The 21,804-nt window shown below is 39.6% G+C and overlaps 1 protein-coding gene across 3 annotated transcripts in view; it reads left to right on the top strand.

The window, feature by feature from the left end:
* The window catches only part of glceb (glucuronic acid epimerase b), a 67,308-nt gene that overhangs the window by 21,766 nt on the left and 23,738 nt on the right, over positions 1–21,804 (top strand). For 2 of the 3 annotated variants that reach the window (XM_046840476.1, XM_046840478.1), the window contains exon 2: positions 20,570–20,685. The exons of the other annotated variant lie outside the window; for it this stretch is intronic. The gene's annotated coding sequence lies outside the window, so the exon portion shown is untranslated. The remainder of the gene's footprint in view (positions 1–20,569; positions 20,686–21,804) is intronic. 3 annotated transcript variants of the gene reach the window in all.

Below are 21,804 nucleotides of genomic sequence, written 5' to 3'. Positions count from 1 at the left end.
TTATTATAATTATTATTATTATTTATTTATTTATTTTATATGTCTACTGAAACAGTTCTTCCAACTGTAAATAGAAATCACCAAATATCACAGCTAGGAAAAGACTAGACGAATGTATATACATATACGTAATAGACACATGCTTATCTGTTGCTCATTGTGGAAGGTTGTTTCTGTGCATGCGGTCATTAAATACAATCAGCGGCGTCCAGAAAACGATCGTTTTCGTGCTCACTGATGCACACATGCTTGGATGCCCACACACATCCACACGCCACACGCATGCCACCACAAACAAGCGTGTGTGTATTGCACTCCTCTCCTGTCAGCTCCCAATCTGGAAGCTTCTCTCGTACCACTGATGCAAGCCAAGCATTGACTCGTTTGAAGAAGAGCAGCACCTTAACCATCTGCTTGTTTGGAGCGTGCTCTAAAAACAGTTTTTTATTTTTATTTATTTGTGTTTATTTATTTATTTATTTTAAACCTCGCACCGGAGAGCCGTCTGGATTTCCTTTCAATTACAACACTTCACATCAAAGAGTGCAGAGAAATCTCTGAGAACAAAGGTCTCTATTGAGTCAGGATGCTAATATCATGTTTGGAGGTCAGTTGTTTACTTTCTGTATTTCAGTTGTTTGTTGCAGGCTTTCGAGCCACACCGCCATTTGTGCCCTGGATTGAATCTTTTTTTTCTTCACATGTCAAAAGTACAGATTTGCCTTCAGCCATATTGTTTTGTTAGAATTCCTGTCATTTACACCACAAATCTTTGGAGGCACCAATTGTTTAGGATGTTTTTGGATGCGGTAGCATTTACATTTTCCCTCTTGAACTCGGAGACCCAAACCTGTTCCAACATGACAATGTGCATGCACAAAACCAGCTCTATAAAGATGTGCTTATCATGGGTTAGAGTGGAAGATCCTAAATGGCCTGCTGTAGAAGTCTACTCAACCCTACTGAACACCTCTGGGATGAATTGGAATGCTAACTGCACCACATGCCTCCTCAGCTCACCTACATCATTACCTGCCTTTGTGGCTGATGTGTATTTGCTGCATAGATCCTTTCAGAGGGCTGCAGAATGCAAATGAACCAGACATGCCTTTGTGTTTTGTGAGCATTCTGACCTTTAACAGGCTCCAGGCAAGCTTTCTGATAAACCGGGTTGGAGAAAGAAAAAAAAAAAAATGCAATTTTTGTCTCTAACTCTTTAATTTTTGAAACCTCAAATTTTTACCTTAGGTTTATATATATATATATATATATATATATATATATATATATATATATATATATATATATATATATATATATATATATAATATTGAAATGCAATTACTATATATAATATATTTTTTTTCTGTAGAGCTGCTTTGGGATAATCCCTATTGCTAAAAGTATAATACAAATAAACCTGAATGGACTCGAATTCACCTGTAGCCTAATAAACAATGCATTGTGCTGTGTAGTGCTTGTGCATGCCTGATTGTGGAATACAAACTCTTTGCACAATATGCCTTATTTTGTGTCTTTACACACTGAACAGTATTTTCCCCACAAGAACCCAGTCAGGGTTTTATTCCTTACTTATAATCAGTGAGCAGGTTCTGTGGCACGATGTGAAGCAGATTTACTGTTAACACGACCGAATTGATTGCGGTTATGGATTAATATTTATGTGCCACAACAATTTTCCAACACTAACCTTTTTATAGATCTGATTTTATCGTTGTGGCAGTGTGATTTACATAATTACAATCGAAGAAGTGTGATATTTTTGTGTTCAAGGGACAAAGCAGCTTTACAGTAATAAATAAAGAATATGCATTTTCAACGAATAATTTTGTAATTTATATGGTATCAATAAATTCGAGTCTCTCTCTGTTTACTGAAAGCGTACTTTTATTTATTTACGTTTATACACCATCACTTTCAAAATAGTCCTATTGCACAGCAATACAGCGCTCCCAGCGTTCCTTCCACTTCTGGATTGTGTCCTGGAAGTCTTCTGCGATTCACAATAAATCTCCGCACTGCTGTCAAAACGGCGACCTTCGAGCTTCAGGGAGAAGGCTAAGTCTACAGGAGGCAAATTTGGCGAGTATGGTGGGTGCAGAAGTGAGAGAATGTAGTTTATGGTGTGAGAAGAGCTCATTGACTGCATTGCCGTTATGGAGCATCCAGTTTTTTCATGATATCGCAGACGTGGTAACATACGTGGCCAGAATAGAATTGGTTGCACAGCTCCCGATGTACACAGGATGATGTCTTTTGGCACACTGACTTATAAAGGTGGGTGCTTCCTGTGACTGTGCGTGCAGCCTTGTGCTGCCATCTGTTGGCGTGTTACAAAACTTCGTTTTAAGAAGTTGTCTTGATTGAAGAAGTCGTCTTGATCGTCTTGATTGAATTCTTGAAAGAGAAGTGCTAAAATACGAAAGTACGAAAACGTCCAGTTGAATACAGATGCAATTCGGGTAAGTCAAATAGCTGTTTTGCGTAGGGTGCTTCCTTAGCTGAACATTATATCTTTATACATCGATGCCCATGCCATGTCGCAGGGCAGTGGAACGCATTAGTTCCAAAGTGCAGGATATTTATGCTGCATTGCTTTTTAGCTTTGTAATATTAGAGACGCATAACCATATTCATAATTGTCAAAAATATATATTTATATTTTTTTCTCGTCATGCCACCATATATCGAGAAGCTAAGAGAAAATTATTTTGATCTTCGTGAAAAAATATCCTAGAGAAAATTGTGCGCTGTCGTCTTTAAACGTGTTCCACATCAAACAGGAGCCTTCATACAGCCCTCACTTCCACCTGGGTCACTTCTAGTTTTTTTTTTTTTCCTACAGATCCTCTGTTTCCCAGTGGACTAATGGTGCTGTTTGAAAGCCTGGCTCGGTGCTGTCTTTGCTCGCGGACGGGCACACAGAGTTTCACACATGCCCTTTACGAGCATTTTCTCTCCGACGCCAGCGGTAGAAGGCAGAAAGGTCGAGTGTTAAAGATCAACCAGGCTGGAGTAGATTTCCGGGAAAGGTTCAGAGACCTGCATCTGCAGCTCAGCGTTGCTTTAATGGCTTTAAAGAGCAGCCGTAGAACACGTTTGGCTCGGCAGATATTACAAAGCCTCTGCTTTTTCTGCTCCACAAATGTTTTTGTTTTATTTTATATTTCAGGTGAAATATGGAAAGTGGTTTCTTATTACTGGTTAGGCCTAATCTGGAGCAATGGAAGCGTATGGCAGGCATGTACGTGGGAATTTGGAACTTTTGTAACGTACAGCAGATTTGGCATGTTTCACTGTCAGGATTTGGGCTCCTGACTGGCAAACTGTATGCACTGTTGATAAATTGCCTGCATGAACTTGCCATATTTTTCAATCAGGCAGTAAACAACAAAAAAGATTTGTATTGCGGAATAAAAAGAATAAAAAAATGCACTCAAAGTGTGAGGCGGAGACTAAATAAATTTGCGGTTCGCCACTTAATGTTTCTGAGGGAATTTTAACTTTGTTAAACACATAAAAAGGATTGCATTCTGTACACGTGTGTACCGAACCAAAAGCCCTGTACCGAAATATTTCTGTACGAATGCGTGTACCGTTACACCCCTATATATAAATATATATAATAGATATAGATGATAGAGAGAGATATAGAGATGGATAGATATAGAGATGGATACAGATAGAGGGATGAATGGATGGATAGATATCTATATAGAGATGGATGGATGGATGGATGGATGGATGGATGGATGGATGGATGGATAGATAGATGGATAGATAGATAGATAGATAGATAGATAGATAGATAGATAGATAGATAGATAGATAGATAGATAGATAGATAGATAGATAGATAGATAGATAGATAGATAGATAGATATCTATGGAGAGATAGATAGATAGATCACTTTATTATTTTACTTATTCTCCAAATCATACGTTGACTCCTGTTGGTGACATCAGTATTAATCTGTGCTACACTGAGAACCAGATTTGTATTGTCTATCAGAAGAAGAAAGATTAAAAGGGAACTAGAGAAAAGCAGGATGAGGAAATTTGTGAGAAAAACAGGAGGAATGGGAATAAATGACATGCAAATGTGATGAGAAAAACATTGAGGCACATTCGAATAAAAACAAAAATGTTTGCATAGAATGGTTCTTTTTTGTTGCTGCCAGTCAGAGTTGATTAAGCATGAGAACATCTGTTTTCTTTTGACTGATGGTCTCATTTCTTCATTACTGAAGTTTTGCATCTTGACTTCAAATATCACATTCACACACACACAAAAAAAGTCGCTGTACTACGAAGTTGCCAGAAGGCGTTTTTGCTACTGGTTGCCATAGGAATTTTTATCATTGGATCAGCAGCCAGCGAATCAGGAGTCGGATAAAGGTGTGCTCTTCTCCTGCTAGAAGTCATTGCACCAAATCGTTCTGCGTTTGCACAAACATTTTCCATACAGTGTATTTATTGATGGAGACTTCTAAGCCCTTGTGGTCTCTGTGTTACGGGTGTCTGCCGTATGCTGTAAAAGTAAACATGCCCCTTGTTTTAATTGTGTTTGTGCTGCAGTTCATTATTTTTTCATAATTGTAATGTTGTCAAATGCGGTGTGTCTCTTGTAAAAAATGTAAACATGCATACAATTGAACTAGATAATTCTATACCATGCTTTTTTTTTTTTTAGTGCATGTAGTTCCCACCTGAAAATGTCAGTCCATGTCTATTCATGTTAGAACAGGAGGTCCATGATCACATTTACTTTCAAAAAATGTGCCAGACTCTGTAGAATGTAGAATAGCAAACACTATTTCAGGAGCAGAGAGCAACTCGGCATGGACTTCCTGACATGCTGAACACACGTACACCAGAGTCACTTCTTCGATGATTTTATGATCCAGCATCATTTATTTTTTTTAATTTCCTTTTGTGTGCTATGATGTTGTACATCATAAGTTGGTTCGGTTATTAAACGTGCCCTGGAGGGACAGATGCACTTACACGTGTCAACCATGCGGCTTAAATGCGTCCCAGGTCTCAAAAAGTGATTTGAGCAATCCGATTTTAATCAGTTTTAAAGGCCTCTTGGGTGCAACTCTACATTTCATTACTCCTGATCTGGATATAATCCTTATACTTCAGTGTAAACAGAGAGGTGAAAAAAACACTCAGAGTCAAATGAATTACAAACTCTCAGGAAGTCGGCAATGGCGCAGGATAAAAGCGATCCTTTACCGAAAAAGGAAACGATTTCAGAAAGCACTTCAGATTATCCAATTTATAAGTCACTAAACCTGAGACACAGCTTCACGCCACTTTTTTTTTTTGAGTGGCAATTATACGGTTCTCCAGACTCAGAATGTGATGCAATCCTCTTTAACAACAAACTCGAGGAATCGGTTTCATGCCAATCCTTCTGCTTAGACTGTGGTCTTAACAAGATATGGAAAGCTCCATTAAATCTCGAATGCTCTTACGAGGAAAAATGATGCTGAATCATAAAATCCGGAAACAAAATGATTAAAATGTGTCCATGCAGAGCTGCTTCTTATTCCTGATACAGCACCGGTTAGCTGTTAAAAAAGGACACCAGAAGGATTCAGTGTTTCAATGTTTTCTAGTCTAGAGTGTCTGGCACTTTGTTTGGGAAAATACATGTTCATGGTATGATATGGTTTATGGTAACATATGATATGGAATTAATAAATTCCATTTTATGTGTATTTATGGGGTGGGGAGGATTTATTTATTTATTTATTTATTTATTTATTTTAACCGGCGTGATCACAAAATCAGTCAGTCTGGTGTAACGATCTCAGTGTTTAGCAACGTGTCATTCAAATTGAATCTAATGAACCAGCAAAATCCTATCCAAAATGTTATACATTCTCATCCTTTTGATATTCACCACATTAGTAGTTGAAATACAGACACATTTTGACACTGATCTAAGCAGCCAGAAAGAATAGGGATGAGAATCGGAGTAAGGAAATACCTCAGGATAAAATAAATCCTGATCCATTTTGAAATCCTATTTTGAAAAAGTCAGCGGTGAGGTGCAACACCGTTATTGTCACATATACCCACCTACAGTACAGTGAAATTCTTCTCTTCGCAGCTTCTGTCAAAATTACTCATGCCCCCGTCCGATCATACGGCGTGACTCACCGTGACACCATCGTCACAAAGTAGCTTTACAGAAATCCAGATCCCTAATGAGCAAGCCCTGAGGCATGACTGTCGAGGAAAGACTCCTTAAACGATGTAAGGAAGACACCTTGAGAGGAACCGGATTCAAAACGATTCAAGCGTCCTTTTCTGGGTGACACTGCGAGGACCGGTTGCTAAATTAGTACAATGTGTGTGAATATGTAAAGGAGTAAAATCTGAGTGTGGGAAAAGGATGTTGGTGGAAGGTGCGTATAAGACACCTTGGGATGAGCACTGTCCTACACCGTCCTACTGACTACATGTTCCTCTGACAAGCTTATTGTGTCGCAGTGTTAGTGTGTTGACTATTTGTACTTCAGGATTTTGAAGCTCGTGGCCAGAAGAGTGTACGTATGAGGCTGTGAATGAATCAGAGCAGCATCCGGGACTTCTGTTGAACGTACACTTTGATTTACACGGTGTCTGATCCAAAGCCGTGAACACGCTTTCCTAACATGTTAGTGGGCGGAGCACTGCACCGGAGATTTGAGGAAAGACGCGGTTTTGCCCGCCTGCCTCAGATAGTCGTCAGCCAGCGTGTTTCAGACGTAGAAGAGTGATGGATGTCCTGAAACAGCCTCCCGCTGTCCTACTTTCTCACATCGCTCTCTTTCTGCCTCTTCAAGCCTGAACGTCTCTCTCTCTCTCGCTCTCTCTCGCTCTCTGCTTCTGTGCGTCTCTCGTTTTTTTTTCTCTCCCTCTTTACTCTGTCGCTCCTCGCAGAGCATGAATCATAATCCTGATATGAAAGGGACGCTTTTGATTAGCGTATAATATCTTGTGCATATGCACATTTGAGATGCGGGTGACTAATCCTTCCCCTTTCCTCCTCAGAGACTTCTCCTTATCTACAATTTTTTCCCCCCTATCCTGCATTTTATTTTTTTTATTTTTTATTTTTTTTTCTCTCCCCCTCCATCATGGTGAAGCAAGATCACGACGCACTCCTCATTGAAAAGGCTTTTTTTCCTTTGCACTCTTGGGATTCTTAGCCCAAAAAAGCAACAAAATGCTCTTTTGACTGACAGGTGGCCCAAACCCTCACTCTCAACCCCAACATTGGGGCTGTGGGTGCCTGAAAACGGAAAAAAAAAAAATCATCAGCCTTCATGATGATGAAAACCATTTCATGTTTGTGTACATCTCATGGTGTGTTGCTGTATCTCTGTTCTCACAGCAGGAGCTCTGCAGTGAGTAACACACTCCCTGGGCTCCCTGATGCTGTGTGGGTTTGTCAAATGCCAAAGCATTAGCCCGTGTGCGCCAGGCATTTATCATCAATGAATAATCGCACACGCGCGCATGCATGCTTTGCAGTCAGACACCAGCTTTCAGCCTCGCAACCATTTTTTTTTTTTTTCGTCTGCACTTTTGAAAATCACCCCCCTTCGTCTGCTTTATCCGTGCACCACAAAATGCAGCAAGTCCGCATCAAGCTTTCAACTCTCTCCCCTTTTAAGTGCGCAAGCTCCAGGGTGTTGGTTTTAATCCAAGCCGGGTGACTCTGACAGGTCAGCGCTCTCTCTCTCTCTCTCTCTGAAGCCTCCCGAATTCCTCTAGAGCCGAGCGTGTTCTATAGCCCAGAGCTCTCCTTCTTAGGTGGCCTAGTTTAGGAGATCCTTTAAAAGACTTCATTTGCATTGACTTCAGTGTGCACTGTGAGCATTCATTAATGCTCCAGCGGTAACTTTTGCGTGGAAAAGGTCTCTTAGTTTTCTGCCACTGGTTGGTTTTTCCTCTTTCCTCGTTTCCTTCTGAGATGATATTTGTACATTTTGGCTCCACTTTAAACTATAAAAAAGCTTTTGGCTCCACTTTGAGCGAAGCCTTTGCTATTTGCTTTCTTTTGCATTTTTTTTCCCCGTTTGTCAGCGGGGCTGTGAAGATGTAGTAGCATCATTCCTCTGACCTGCTGAGGCTGTGAGACAGGACACTTTGACAGATACGCCAAGCTATCATGCGCATTCAAATAGCGCGGAATGCTGAAAGCACCGCTGGAGTGTGGGAGCTCAAATCCACCATGCAAGCTCACAGCTAATAGTGTTCCCTGTTTTATAGCTGCCCCTGGATTAGCCTAATAATAAAACTAGCTTTATTTTTTTGGTGGGGACGCGGGGCACGACTATTTAGTGCCTATTAAATGGGTTGTGTGGGCTGTAGATGTGTAGGGGGGATATTGGGCTCTCTGTCTTGCTCACAATGTATGTAAAGCCTTTTGGAGAAGCGTACAAAATGTGCAGCTGAGCTTCAGGCCCTGCTTAGACCTCGCATTAACATGCTTTCTTTTCCGTTCTTGGACAGCTTTTGTCCACATTATAAAAGCACACCTTGCAATTGGAACACGGTCGGATCAGTCTAACGCTTGTGTAGGTCACGCGAATATCCGGCAGGTGGAAACGCAGCACATCAGGCTGACATTCAGCAGAAAGTAAATGCCTACAAAATGGATTGACATTACATTTGTTTTCAGCAGAAGCCCAAATAGCGAAAGATCTTGAGGGGGGGAAATGAAACGAATGACTTTTTATGCAATAGAATCTCGGGTGAGCCTATTCCTGCATCCTGACAGCTGGCTGACTCCCACACACAGTCTTGCTAGTTATCTTATTTGCATATTGCATGGGAGACATGAGACCCAACAAAGTCTCTATAGTAAAGTCCGTCTACTTGGCAGCCATTTTTGCAAAGCGCTCAGGCAGTTATGTAAAGACTAAGTGGAAAAATAGTCAGTCACAGGTGGTTTGATGCCTTTAGCACAACAAATTGTATTGGTTTTCTCACAACAGCAGGTCTGGAGAGTTTTATTCTTGTTATAATGGGGAAACTTTACCATTTTTTTTTTTTTAATTTGCTAAATATCTTTTCTTTCCTTTTCATTCCTGTTTCTTTTCTCTCTCGAAGATCTTGTCATATAACTGAGAAATTGTGAAGATTTTCTCCTATCGGCAATCTTAAACGTTACTTGTTACAAAACAATTAAAACTTGGAGACTCCTTACGAAAATGCTAATTAAAGATCTCCTCACAGACCACTTCAAACTGTTTGCATGAGATTACAATTTACAATTACATACATTTTGCGTTGCGTTCGAATGTTCATCAGAAATGTGGCAGAAGAAACTTATCAAATTATATCACAATAAATTGAATTTGTGGATAAAAGTTTGGACATCTGACCATAAAACCCATGTGCTTTTGAACATCCCATTCCACATTTAGTCCACATAATGCTGCTATAGTAGCCTCCACTCTTCTGAGATGTTCTACTAGATTATGAAGCATGCCTGTGAACCTTTGTGCTGATTCACAAGGGTGTTAAAGTCAAGTACTCGTAGAGGGTGAGGAGGCCTGGGGTTTGCAAGTCAAAGTCAAGTCGGTTTTATTGTCATTCCAACCATATATAGCTGACACAGTGAATGAGACATTTCTCCAGAACCCACAACACAGAGCTAAGGACTAAAGTAAGTTCTAGCCACACAAAGTGCATTGCGTGCAACCTAATGCAAACAGTGTAAGACAACATACAAGACAGAAAAATACACAAAATAGTGTAGACCAGTGCCCCTACTGTATAATGTTATACAATACAATGTGCAAAAAAAGAGAACCGTACTTGTAAACATGTACAAAAAAAAGTGAAAAACAGTGCAGTCAGTGTTCCAGTTCATCCCAAAAGGTGTTCATTAGGGTTGATGTCATAGCTCTATAGCAGGCCACTAAAGATCTTCCACTTCTGCCCATGTAAACCAGCTGGTATTGAGTTGGAGCTGGCATTATGCAGAAGGGCATTGTCCTGCTGGAACTGGTTTGGGTCTCCTGGTGCAACTGAAAGAAAAATGTATTGCGATCACATCCAGAGAGACACAATTGTGTTCCTCCAACTTTGAGGAAAGCCACATATAGCAATTAGTATCACTGTGTTCTCAATTAGATTTGAAACACATTACAAGAGCACTAATATGTACACATAGGAGACCCATAAACACTAAAAAGATCACTAAGCTGACATTTTCAAATAATGACACGAGCAATTTGTACTTGTTTGTTCCGATAATACAGAAAAAAATTGGGTTCTTATTACTCCAGACACCGTGCACAGACCGATTCCTGTTAATGACACCATGTTTCTTCATCTCTGTTTATGGTAATTGCGACTCTTGGATCTAAAGGAAGACTAAATCCTCAGTCGGCTTCCTACATACACTTAAACGTAATGTCTTTTAGTGCACTTTAGCCATTTCGGACTCTTTCTGTACTTTATTAGCTAGCTTTCCTGACCCCTAGCTGTGATGGCGTTTGCATTTTATTTCTGTTATGGTTCATGCATAATTGTTTGAGTCAGGGTCATGCTGAAGCTAAAGCTGGATTAGCTCACATGCTGCCAAAAAATTGGGGCATTTGCTATGAGTTACCTGGAGTCATGAAGATGAAACTAATGCCTGTATAGGGATTTTTATCACTTTAATTAAAACTGGTAAGAACTCTTCAGAAAAAGGTGTTAGTTTAAATGTACATGCTTTTAATCCAGAATATCCCTGTTTTGTGTAAATGTGTATCACTATCAGATGATGCATTATCCAATAGGTATAGACACGGCCTCAGATCGCTTACTGCATCACGCTGACCACAACACGCCCCCTCCACCCTCAGCTTCGCTTTGGCTTTATTTTTGTGTCCATAATTCACCATGACTGAGCAGGGAGCTTTTCCCAGGTCAGAGGCGAACACACATCACCAAGACCACTTTTATAACCAGAACGTTTAGGGGGCCTTAAAGACATCCATCTGGTAATCCACAAAGAGCTTTGTTCTCTTTTTTTTTTTTTTTTTTTGTTCTGTTAAAACATCATCATTGTGGTTTTATCGCCACTTTTTAATAGCTTTTTAGGAGAGTCTATGGAGAACCTCCAGCAACTTCAGCAGCTAAGAGAGTGCTTTATTGAAAAGTCCAAGTTTATGATGAATTCCAAGCAATTACATTTTTTAGTGTGAGTACTTTTGTTTGTCAGCAACTGTGGTTTTCATTCATTCATTTATTTATTCATTCATTTTCATTGATTAATCCCAAAGAGTTTATAGTTCCAGCCCAGTGAATTTAATGAGAAACTGTGACCTGCTTAATCACTTAAAATAAAGTTGGGTGTTTTTTTTTTTTTTTTTTTTTTTGTGCATTTAAAAAAAAAATCATTGGAGGCACCAACCCTTATGTGATGAGTTTTCTTATCATTTTTTTCCCACTCTCTTTCCATTTAGGTTGTCTCGTGCACACAATACAAAGTAAGAATCGGACTGGTGTAGGTGGATGAAAAGTCTATTCTGACAAAGTCATACTGTTTTTTTTTTTTTTAGAACAGATTAGTTGAGGGACCAGGGGGCAATAAAATGGCATTTCCATTAAGATGTTCTTTGCCTGACCATTCTTTCCAGCAGCTCGGTTATCTGGCAGAGCTATAAATCACGAATGAGACAGAACGCATTTTCCTTTCAAGTGAATATCTATTATTAATGAGGTCATATTTTATGCAAAAACGGAAATAAGCTGAGAAAAAGACACTTTCCCTCACAGGACTTTATATGCTGCAAGATTGACTGAGTGGAAATGCTGTTTATTGTCGGACACTACAAGCTCAGGGTTTTGTCCTGTTTTTTTTTTTTTTTTTCCCCTCTTGTTTCTCAAACTCGTTTATTTCGATCTTTTATTATCGCGAATAGCAGTGGTGTACTTTTCAGATCAATTATTTTTTCTTTATCCAGTCTTTGTGTCTTTGTGGTCATTATGCGCGCGTATAGACTTGAATGCATTACATAGCCGCCTGTCTGTCTGCAAGTATTCCCTGCCTCGTGGCTAATCAGGTTTTATAGCAACATGGCGCTTCACTCCGTCTCTCTTTCTTTCTCTCTGTAGCTTTTTTTTTTTTCTCAGCCACAGAAATAGCTCTTGGTATCCTCGTCTTAGTCGTGTTGAAAATGCTCGTATGAATCTTTAATGCTCTGGAAGACAAAAATTGAATGATGGAGTGTGAGATGATCTGTTGTGAATGTATTTATCTGGTCTGCAGTATCTGAGGACAGTAGACTCGAAGGAGACATTTTCTTTTTCTTTTTTTTTTTAAGCATCACGATTATATCTAGACTCACCTACACACTAGTATGTATGTGAAAACCCAAAATCTGGACCTTAATATAACTGCTGTTTATTATAGCATTAACTTGCTGGTGAACTTGGATGTGAATAGGATGTTTACATCATCTTTTTCTCGCTTGGTTATTTCTCATGACGGCTTTTAACTCAGCAGGGTGACGGCAATACATGTGCTTTCTCCAAGACATGTGAAACCAGCCTGCTGTTTTCTATAGAAACTGTTCCTGACACTCATAGAAAAGTGCTTTCTGCCCTCTTCTGCATACTAAGAAAGGCTTGTGAGATTGTGTACAACCTTCTACTTGTGTACAATTGTACTTGTTTTCTTTAAAGCAGACTTTCATTCATCAATCAGCTATAACTCCATGGTCAACCTGATGGACTTCTGATCGGAAAGTGGTGCATTTAAATCTCAACATCACCAATACGTCAGCTTGAGCAAAGCCTTTAACCCTCAACTGGCTGCAAAATGTAGATGTATATTAAGCTGCATTTTAAATGTGATATTGGAAACCGCACATTCGGGCAACTGTTGCAAACCAGGTCCACCCCTATTCCCTAGTAGCAGTAGTAGTTGCTTACTGCAGGATAATGTGTTCTGCTACACTTGATTTGGCCTCCAAATTCCCCAGATCTGTCAGAACTATTGGACAAACAATTTACAACCTGGCAGCTTATAGGATCTGCTGTTGATATCATGGTGTCAGATACCACAGCACACCTCCAGAGGTCTTGAGGGGTTCAGGGTTTTAAGAGTCAAAGCCGTTTTGGTGGCACAAAGGTAAGTGTTATGTTGTTATGGCTGATCAGAGAAAAGTGGTTTGTAAAAATCTGTATATCAGGCGGATGTCTGGAAGCCTGAAATGGCTGAATGCCAAAACCGGGTTTTTGTGGTGTTTTTTTTTTATGTCGAATCAGCGTTTAAGATAAATGTGTTGCGTTTTTAATATTTTTTTCACAGCTTTCCGATATTATATCTTCCCTGTTTCTTTTGTCCTCTACTTACAGGTAAGATAACTTCTATAGTCATTGATTCACTGCAGTAACATTTTATTTGCGTGCTGCTTTTCATAGACATTGTCACAAAGCAGCTTAATCAAAATTAATTGTTGTGAATATTAGTATGTTTATTAATGTACCCCTATAAATTGATCCCTAAAGAACAAGCGAAAAGTGTTGATCCTTCATAGAGATTCTGAAGTAACTTTGAATTTATTTATTTATTTTTATCCCCTTCCAAGAATCGAAACAAATTAAACAGCGTCATGATTTGAATCCTTTATTTTTTACATATTTTTTTTTAAAACACTGCTCTAATCCAGAACGCAGTGTGGGAAGACATATGGATGGAGGTATGTATGGATGTGTGTATTGAACCTGCTCCAGATGGCACAACAGGGAGTTAGAATGAGATGTTTATCCTGCTTGAGGGACGTCCCTGCTCGGAGAAGCTCAATCGACACACCGCCCGTGAACACTTTTTAATCGTGTCTGTTTTTCCCTCTTTTTTTTTGCTCTGTTTTTGAAGTGAGTTAGCTGGTTTCTTTGCTCTTCATCTCTCCGTCTGGTTGTCTTTGACAGGCCAATCCCAATAGAGGGCTGTGATACGAGGCAGTGTCGGATGATGTAATGCAGCGCCATATAAATATTGTTTTATACATGTGTACCTGTAAGGCATGCAGCCCTTCTCCTGGGGCTTTATCACTTCACTCCAAGCCAAATATATTCAGTGCAGAACATTTCAATAACATTCAGTAACATAGACTGCCACTGCTGAATACACATGCACCGATTAAGCAGAACATTTTTGACCACCTGCCTAATATTGCGTTGGTCCCCATTTTGCTGCCGAACAGTTCTGACCTGTTGAGCATTAACAGCATTAACATCTTTAGCAATTTGAGCTACAGGAGTTTGTCTGTTGGATCGGACCACACTGGGGAACTTTCGCTCCTCACGTGCATCAATGAGCCTCTGCCGCTCATGACCCTGTCACCGGTTCACCACTGTTCCTTCCTTGGACCACTTTTGATACTGACCACTGCAGACCAGGAAAATTCCACAACAGCTGCGGTTTTGGAGATGCTCCGACCCAGTCGTCTGGACATTACAATTTGGCCCTCGCTCAAGTTCTTACGCTTGCCCATTTTCCCTGCTTTTAACACATCAACTTTGCAACAAAATGTTCACTTGCTGCTTAATATATCCACCCACTATCAGGTGCAATGATGAAGAGATAATCAGTGTTATTCACTTCACTGGTCATAATGTTATAATGTAATGCCTGATCAGTGTACACATACACATGCATACACACTGTTCATCAAAAGTGTAGTTCACCTGTAGTTTAGAGTCTGATTTGAAATATGATTGATCAGAAGGTGTTTATCATTCAGAGCTGATGTTAATAGAAAAGTTAACACTTCTATAGTAACTCAGAAAGACGTACAGCAGATACAGTATTGTACAGTAACCCTATTTCAAACGATTCAGGTTTGTTCCTCAGAAAAGTAAAATGCAGTCATTTATCAATGATTTTCTTTTCCCCTGTAAGGACACTCGCTTTCAGGTCAGGAATCAGGTTGAAAGCACAACAGCTCTTTTCTGAAAGGGCTTTGTGCCCAAGTGGAAAAGTTTGATAATGCCGTTTTTATGCCATACTGTGGACTGAGAAATTGACGCAATCGTCTGTGGCTATTTTTAGTCATGTGAAGCAGTCATGACAAAACAAAGAGGTTGTGGACGATTTTGTACTGCAGTCACTGATCGCTTTTTTATTATAAGGAACTGAGCGTTCGCTCACAACTGCATCAATTCAGAGAGATCGAAGTTACACTCCTGCCAGAACCTACGCAGGCCAAAGCTGCTTATGTGTTTTTGCATTCACAGTATAGAGATTTTCAGACATTTCAGTGTGGACGAGCAATACATGGAAACAGTTTGAAAACTAAGAGTAGACGGAAAACATTTCTTTTAAACGAAAACCCAGATTTCAGATCGATCTGGATTAATGTGATTGTAGCTTTAGCAACATGACAAGCTGTGTTCGGTTGTTGTTTGCCGTTATTTCTAACCGCCGAATGTAAGCGATGACGGGAACCAACTTGTTTGTGACTGTTGCACATCAAATGTAGATATAATCTTGAGAATCGTGACATTGTGTCTTTTTTTTAAAGCATAACAAATCGTACGGTTTGACACAGTCAAGTCATCACGCTGAAGCATTTTTGAGATTCAGCAAAGTACTGGAAGCAAAGTATCAGTAGATAAAATGGATGGTGTAAGGAACATGATTGCAGCTGTAAAACAGATGCTGCACATTGCGTATACACACACACACACACACACACACACACACACACACACACACACACACACGCACTTGCATCACCACAAAACAGTAGCCTTACCCGGTGCCATTATACTTTTTGTTCATTATTGTCATTTAGCTCAACATCTTGGCTTGTATTTGTTTACATTTTATTCATATTTATCCTAAATGGCTGCTGTGCTCATTATTGTTTGAGGTCATTATCTCCCTCTGTCCTGGCTTTGATCATTACAACATGCTCGGTCCTGTTAGTGCGCAAGATCTGCCTTGCAGCACCATTTTCAACTCCCTCAGTTCCTCCAGATGTACATACCAGGGCCAGTTATCCTCAGAGAATTGCCACGCGAGCAACACCAATAAGCCCTCACACTTTTTTTTTTTTTTTTTCTGCCTTCGTTCTGACTTGCCTCTGTTGTAACATTCTTTTGCTATGCTGGTATTTCTGGTCAAGTCTTTCTAACACTATCTAAGCCATGCTGGCTTTTTGTGTTTGTGTGTGCTTTTATTTCTGCGATCACATGCATACACAAACAAAGTGAAGCAGTGCTCTGGCTTGCAAGCAGGATATTTTTGTGATATTGATCACTTTGAACAGAGTGGTGGTGGGAGGCTGGAGCGTCTTCTTTTTTCTGGAATCTGTTTGCTTCCTTATAAAATAGAATGGAAATGGATTGAGATTGCGATTCCATACGTCACTTTTGTGCATGCGGGTTTGCAAATCTCTATGAATTTTTATTATTGTTTTCTTTTGGTAAAAAAATAAAATAAAATTTAATCGACGAAGGATACTGCGATTTGGGATGAAGAATACCTGAGCTGTTTGACCTGTAAGGAAAACATTCTACTGTCATGTAGACTGGAACGAGAGATTTCTTCTTAAGTAGACTCAGTAAGATCTAAGGCCAAAGGTATGTGAACATCTAACCATTACACCTACGCTATATGGACAAATATTTGTGGGCAGATCACCATAATATTTGTATGTGCTTGTTAAACATTCCTCATCTAGTCCTAGTGGTAATTTCGAATAACCTCAAATAATCTCTGGGAAGATGATGTGGGGATTTGTGATGATTCAGGAACTAGGGCAATAGCAATATAGGGTGAGGAGGCCTGGTGTTCAGTCAGAATTTTAATTAATCCTAAAGGTGTTCAGTAGCTTTATAGCAGACCAGTGAAGATCTTTCACTCCAAACAATGTGAAGCATATCTTCATAGAGCTAACTTTGTGCACAGGAACATTTGTAATGCTGGAATAGGTTTGGGGCTCCTAAATCAAGTCACGGGAAAATTTAAAGCTACCGCATCCTATATAATTGCCTCCAACTTTGTGGTAAAAGTTTCACAGGGTTAACATGAGGTCTTTAAAAAGTCTCAAATCTACATTTGTAGATATTTAAATGTCTTAAATCCACTGTTCAAGGTCTTAAATCGTATTAGAAGGTATAAAACTTCTGATGTCCTTGTAACAATGTGTGTTTTTGTTTGTTTGGTTCTGTGCTGTTGTATTTTTCTATCACTCTATCACTATCGAAATTTAATTTGTTGTATTAAGACTAAAAATGAGACCAAAATCTTGATTAACCAATCAGCTTTCTGTTATTGGTGCAAATCTCTCTTGGATGGTACCACAGATGTAAAACGGATTTTATTTTTCCGTTATGGCGAAGTGCAAGTTTAGCGAAAATTGGCTTTAAAAAAATAATAATATAGGGCTCTTTTTTATTTTTTGGGTCAGGATATAAGTCTTGAATTTCATTCTTAATGGTCCTAAAAAGGTCCTAAAAAGATATATATTAGAGTTGTTTACACCTGCGGTTTTAGAAAGGAACCAAATATGGCTGAAAAAAGGCAGGTGTCTCAATGCTTTTGTCCATACATGGGATTCTTCTTCAAACAGATCCCACAAAGTAAAATACCTTTACCCAAGCCTTTTTTCAGCATAGTAACACAAATCGAGCTCCATGAAATGATTCTTTGCCAAGGCTGGAGTGGAAGAACTTGAGTGTCCTGCACAGATCTCTGATCTCAACCACACTTAACACTTTTGGGATTAAAGGAAAAACATAACTAAACCCCAAACCCTCCTCATTTAACATCAGTGTCTGATCTCACTAATGCTCTAGCAGTTGAACCCAAATACCCACAGCCACTTCTCAAAGTGTAGACTTTTGGCACTTAGTGGACATTCTTGGGCATCCTGTAGCCTTTTTCATAACGATCGACTCTCTCTTGATTTACATTTACGGCATTTTGTAGACGTCGTTCTCCAAAGCGGCTCACAACTGAGCAAGGGAAGGTTAAGGGCCTTGATCAAGGGCCCAGCAGTCTCAGCTTGGTGGTGGTGGGATTTGAACTTGTGACCTTCTGATATAAAGTGCAATACCTTATCCACTGAGCTCCCACCTCCCTCACCAGGTGCAAGTTCAGCAAGTTTAAGTTTCTTGATGATCCGATAAACGGTTGATTGAGGTGCAATCTTACCATCAGCAATATCCTTGCCTGTGAATGTTTATTTTATTTTTTTATTAGATTAAATTTATTTTCATGCTAAAGAGGGACTTTGTAATTAATTGCAGTTCATTTGATCACTCTTCATAACATTCTGGATTATATGCAAAATGCCATCATTAAAACTTACACAGCAGATTTTGTGAAAATTAATATTTGTGTCATTCTCAAAACATTTGGCCATGGCTAAAGTGGAAAGGCTTCCCAGAAGAGACAAATGGAGGTTATTATTAGTAAAGAAAGTTAAATCTGGAATGGGATGTTCAGCAGACATATATGGATATGATCAACAGGTGTTCACATACTTTAGGCCTTCCAGTGTAGCTTCCACCCCCTGCTGATTTTTTTTTTTTGGAATAGAGGATTCCTGTGGATCAACTTTCACGGCAAATTGTATAGCCGTGTATCTAATCGTCGATGCATCTGCTCAGTACACGCCGCTCGACCTCTTCCAGTGGCTTAACTTCACGTCGCGCTTTCTAAACACTCTGAAGCACAGCTCCGGTATTTGCCGTGTTGCTCCCCAAAGGTGAAACAAGCTTAAGCTATTGTGACCTTACGAAGGCAATCGGGCCGATTGAAAAGTCTGTTTAATGTCACGCTCGTCAAGTGCACTTCCCTCCTCCCCTACTTCCCTCCCAGAGTGTCAGTTAAGTGCTGCCTGCAGGAATGCCTAAATAAGCGCACTTGCGTCAGCGGCCAGCTGTAATTTGGGTGATAAAACAGGAAGGCAATTTAAACCATCATCACTGCAGTTCAAGGAAGCAGCTCTCTGAGGTGTTATTTATTTATTTTATTTTTCCCAGGCTTTTTGAAAGTGCATTCTATACTGCTGACATTTATGTTCATTTATGATTTATATCTTCTGTAATCCAGCAAAAAAGATCAGTTTAATGCTGCTGTTAAGATACGATGCTGTTTGTCATCTCTTAAGGTTAATTAGGTTAATTGGACAAAAAACTATCCACAAGGCTTTTGAATCATCTGAAATGTTGCTGTTTTGTGCTGTTATTAGTTATACTGAAGTGTGTGTGTGTGTGTGTGTGTGTGTGCTGTGATCATAAACTTGTCCCACATATTTCATTTCATATAACACTGTTCTAATTGCCATGCCTTGTATCTGACACAGGGTTATACATTTTCTAATACCTGATTTACCCCAAGTGCTTTGTCAAAAAGTCAATAAACGCAATTTATTTCATAAAAAAAAAAAAAAGAAAGACACACTTTCTGCTTTGTGATTTAGAGCAGCGTTTTCATAAACAGCTCTCTCCTCGGGTTGCTGGTTGAAGGTTATACGGTGGAGATGAATTGCTGGCGGAAGAGCTTCAGCCAGGCCCAGCAGATTGTGATTGATGGATCATCAGGACATTAATGATCTGGCTGTCAGGCGAGCCTGTAAATTCATCACGGACACAATTACACATATGTATTTGTTTCTACGCCATATATTACGAGCCGTTTAGGCCTCAGTCAATACGCCCGCATGTAAAAATCACAAAGTTGTGTTTCTTTTTTTCAATGAAGATAAAGTACACTTTCACAATTTGTGTAGTTACTTATAAATGTTGCCTGATAGTGGATTTTTACCCATAGCTAGGTTGGATTGTACTTGTGATTAATCAACCCATAGTTTTTAAAATAGAAAATGGATTTAAAACAACAAACACAAAAACAGCACTGAATCATGAAAATGTGGTAAATAAAAAAATATATATGAAATAATAAATATAATTGTATAATTGAGTTATAATATAGCACTCTCTAGGCATCGTGCGCTCTCCTTGCAGCGCGCAGTTTCACGTGTAAAAACAGTGGACTTTCAGTGATTTGCCTCTAGTGGCCACTCTTGTAATTACAGCTGACCTTCTCAGTCGCTCCAGCAAAGGCCACAAGCCATCAGTATGGATTTTTGCTGATGGTTCCAACGACCAAATATCAGTGTCGAATAATCGGTTTTGCCAATTAATCGGTCGACCTCTAGTTACTTCTTCAACCATCTTTAGCCAGTACTTAGTGACACCTTTTATAGGACATCAGTCATAGAAATTGAGGCAATTGAGATCACTGCGGCAATGCATGTGATCAAAACACTTACAGGAACCATCTGTGAATCAGATCCAGATTTGTAATGGAACAAATGAAGTGTAATATGAATGTTTTCTCGAAACCAAGGAAAGAAACCCAAATGATTTGAAAGTCAAATTCTAACTCCAGGTCTGAATGTTGCTTGCAATTTTGGAGAAGTTGCACTTTGACGTTGTGTAGTACTGCAATAAAAGTCCTGGGGTAAAAAAAAAAAAAAAAGATATTTTTTGGCAAAATAACCACAGTTTGTTTTCATTGCAGGTTGAAAGGAGGACGCACGCTCGAGCACTCGTCCAGATGGACTAACAGTGAAGCCCGAAGCACTGGGCACGAGAGATGAGGGCTCACACACTTGTTCTCTTGTGACTAGAGCAGGGGTAAGACACTAGAACCACACACACACGCACACAAACACACTGCACTGTTACATTTCTCCAGCTGTGCAGTTTGGGTTTTCTGAAGAGGCCTACAAATAAAGATGGATGGAATCCGCTTTCAGTCTCAAGCCTCCATATCTCTTAATCTTTATAGACTTTGGTAGATTTCCCCAAAGAAAAAAAGAAAAAAAACGAGGATGGGAGTGTGAGAGAGAGAGGGGGAGAGAAAGAGCGAGAGAGAGGAAAACCAATAGTGGAGAAGAGCTAAAAGCAGTGTTCATTAGTGCAGCTTGGCACTTTGTCAGGAGAGCCTCATTGTGTGTGTTTGTGTGTGTGTGTGTGTGTACATGGAGCTGCAGGGAGTGTAAGGATTATGCTTTAATCAGACCGAGCTGCACTAACATTTTATCCACAGGACTCGCTTCTCCATGCCCCAGCCTTACTCTCCAGCTGCGCATGTATTTCCTGTGGCTATAAACGCATCAGAAGCGACCCGATGCAGGAATCGGGATCTTGGGTTAGAACCAAACATTTAAGTCAACAGTTAAAAAATTTAACCCATAGACAGTAATGGCTCCACTGGCCAGTTTGTTTCTTGCTTGCCTCCAGTTGATGAGAAATCCCAGACCATAATATTCAAAGCTTTTTGCTAATAACAGCCCTAATCCCCCTGACTACTGATGAATTGGAAAAGGGGCATTAGCTTGAAAGCAATTTTCTCCCTCCTTCTACTGCTTCAGGAGATACTTAGCACCATTCCAGTGTGCATCACTAATTTAAACGATTCTGTTAGTCACGTTTTTTTGTTGTTGTTTTGCAAGATTGTGGGGTTTTTTAGCTACTTTCAGCTAATTTTCATGACAAATCCGTCGGTTCTCTGCCAACAAAATCATTTTAGTTCCAGCATCAAAAATGTTCAGCTCTGGACCTGAAGAACTGGTGATGCCAGAGCTTCAGGGCCATCTTTTCACCATGACAACAGCGGAAGAAACATGCCACTGTTAACGCCATTGAAAATTAACAATGGAGGTTTTTAGATGTTAATATTTGAGGAAAATGTTGAAATTGAAAATGTTACAAAGCCATTTCTAGGGCTTTCTTTGTAGTGGGAAAAACACT

This window comes from Silurus meridionalis, chromosome 26 (assembly GCF_014805685.1).
Source record: "Silurus meridionalis isolate SWU-2019-XX chromosome 26, ASM1480568v1, whole genome shotgun sequence".
Lineage (NCBI taxonomy): Eukaryota > Metazoa > Chordata > Actinopteri > Siluriformes > Siluridae > Silurus > Silurus meridionalis.
This window is presented reverse-complemented; position numbering and strand designations above follow the sequence as displayed.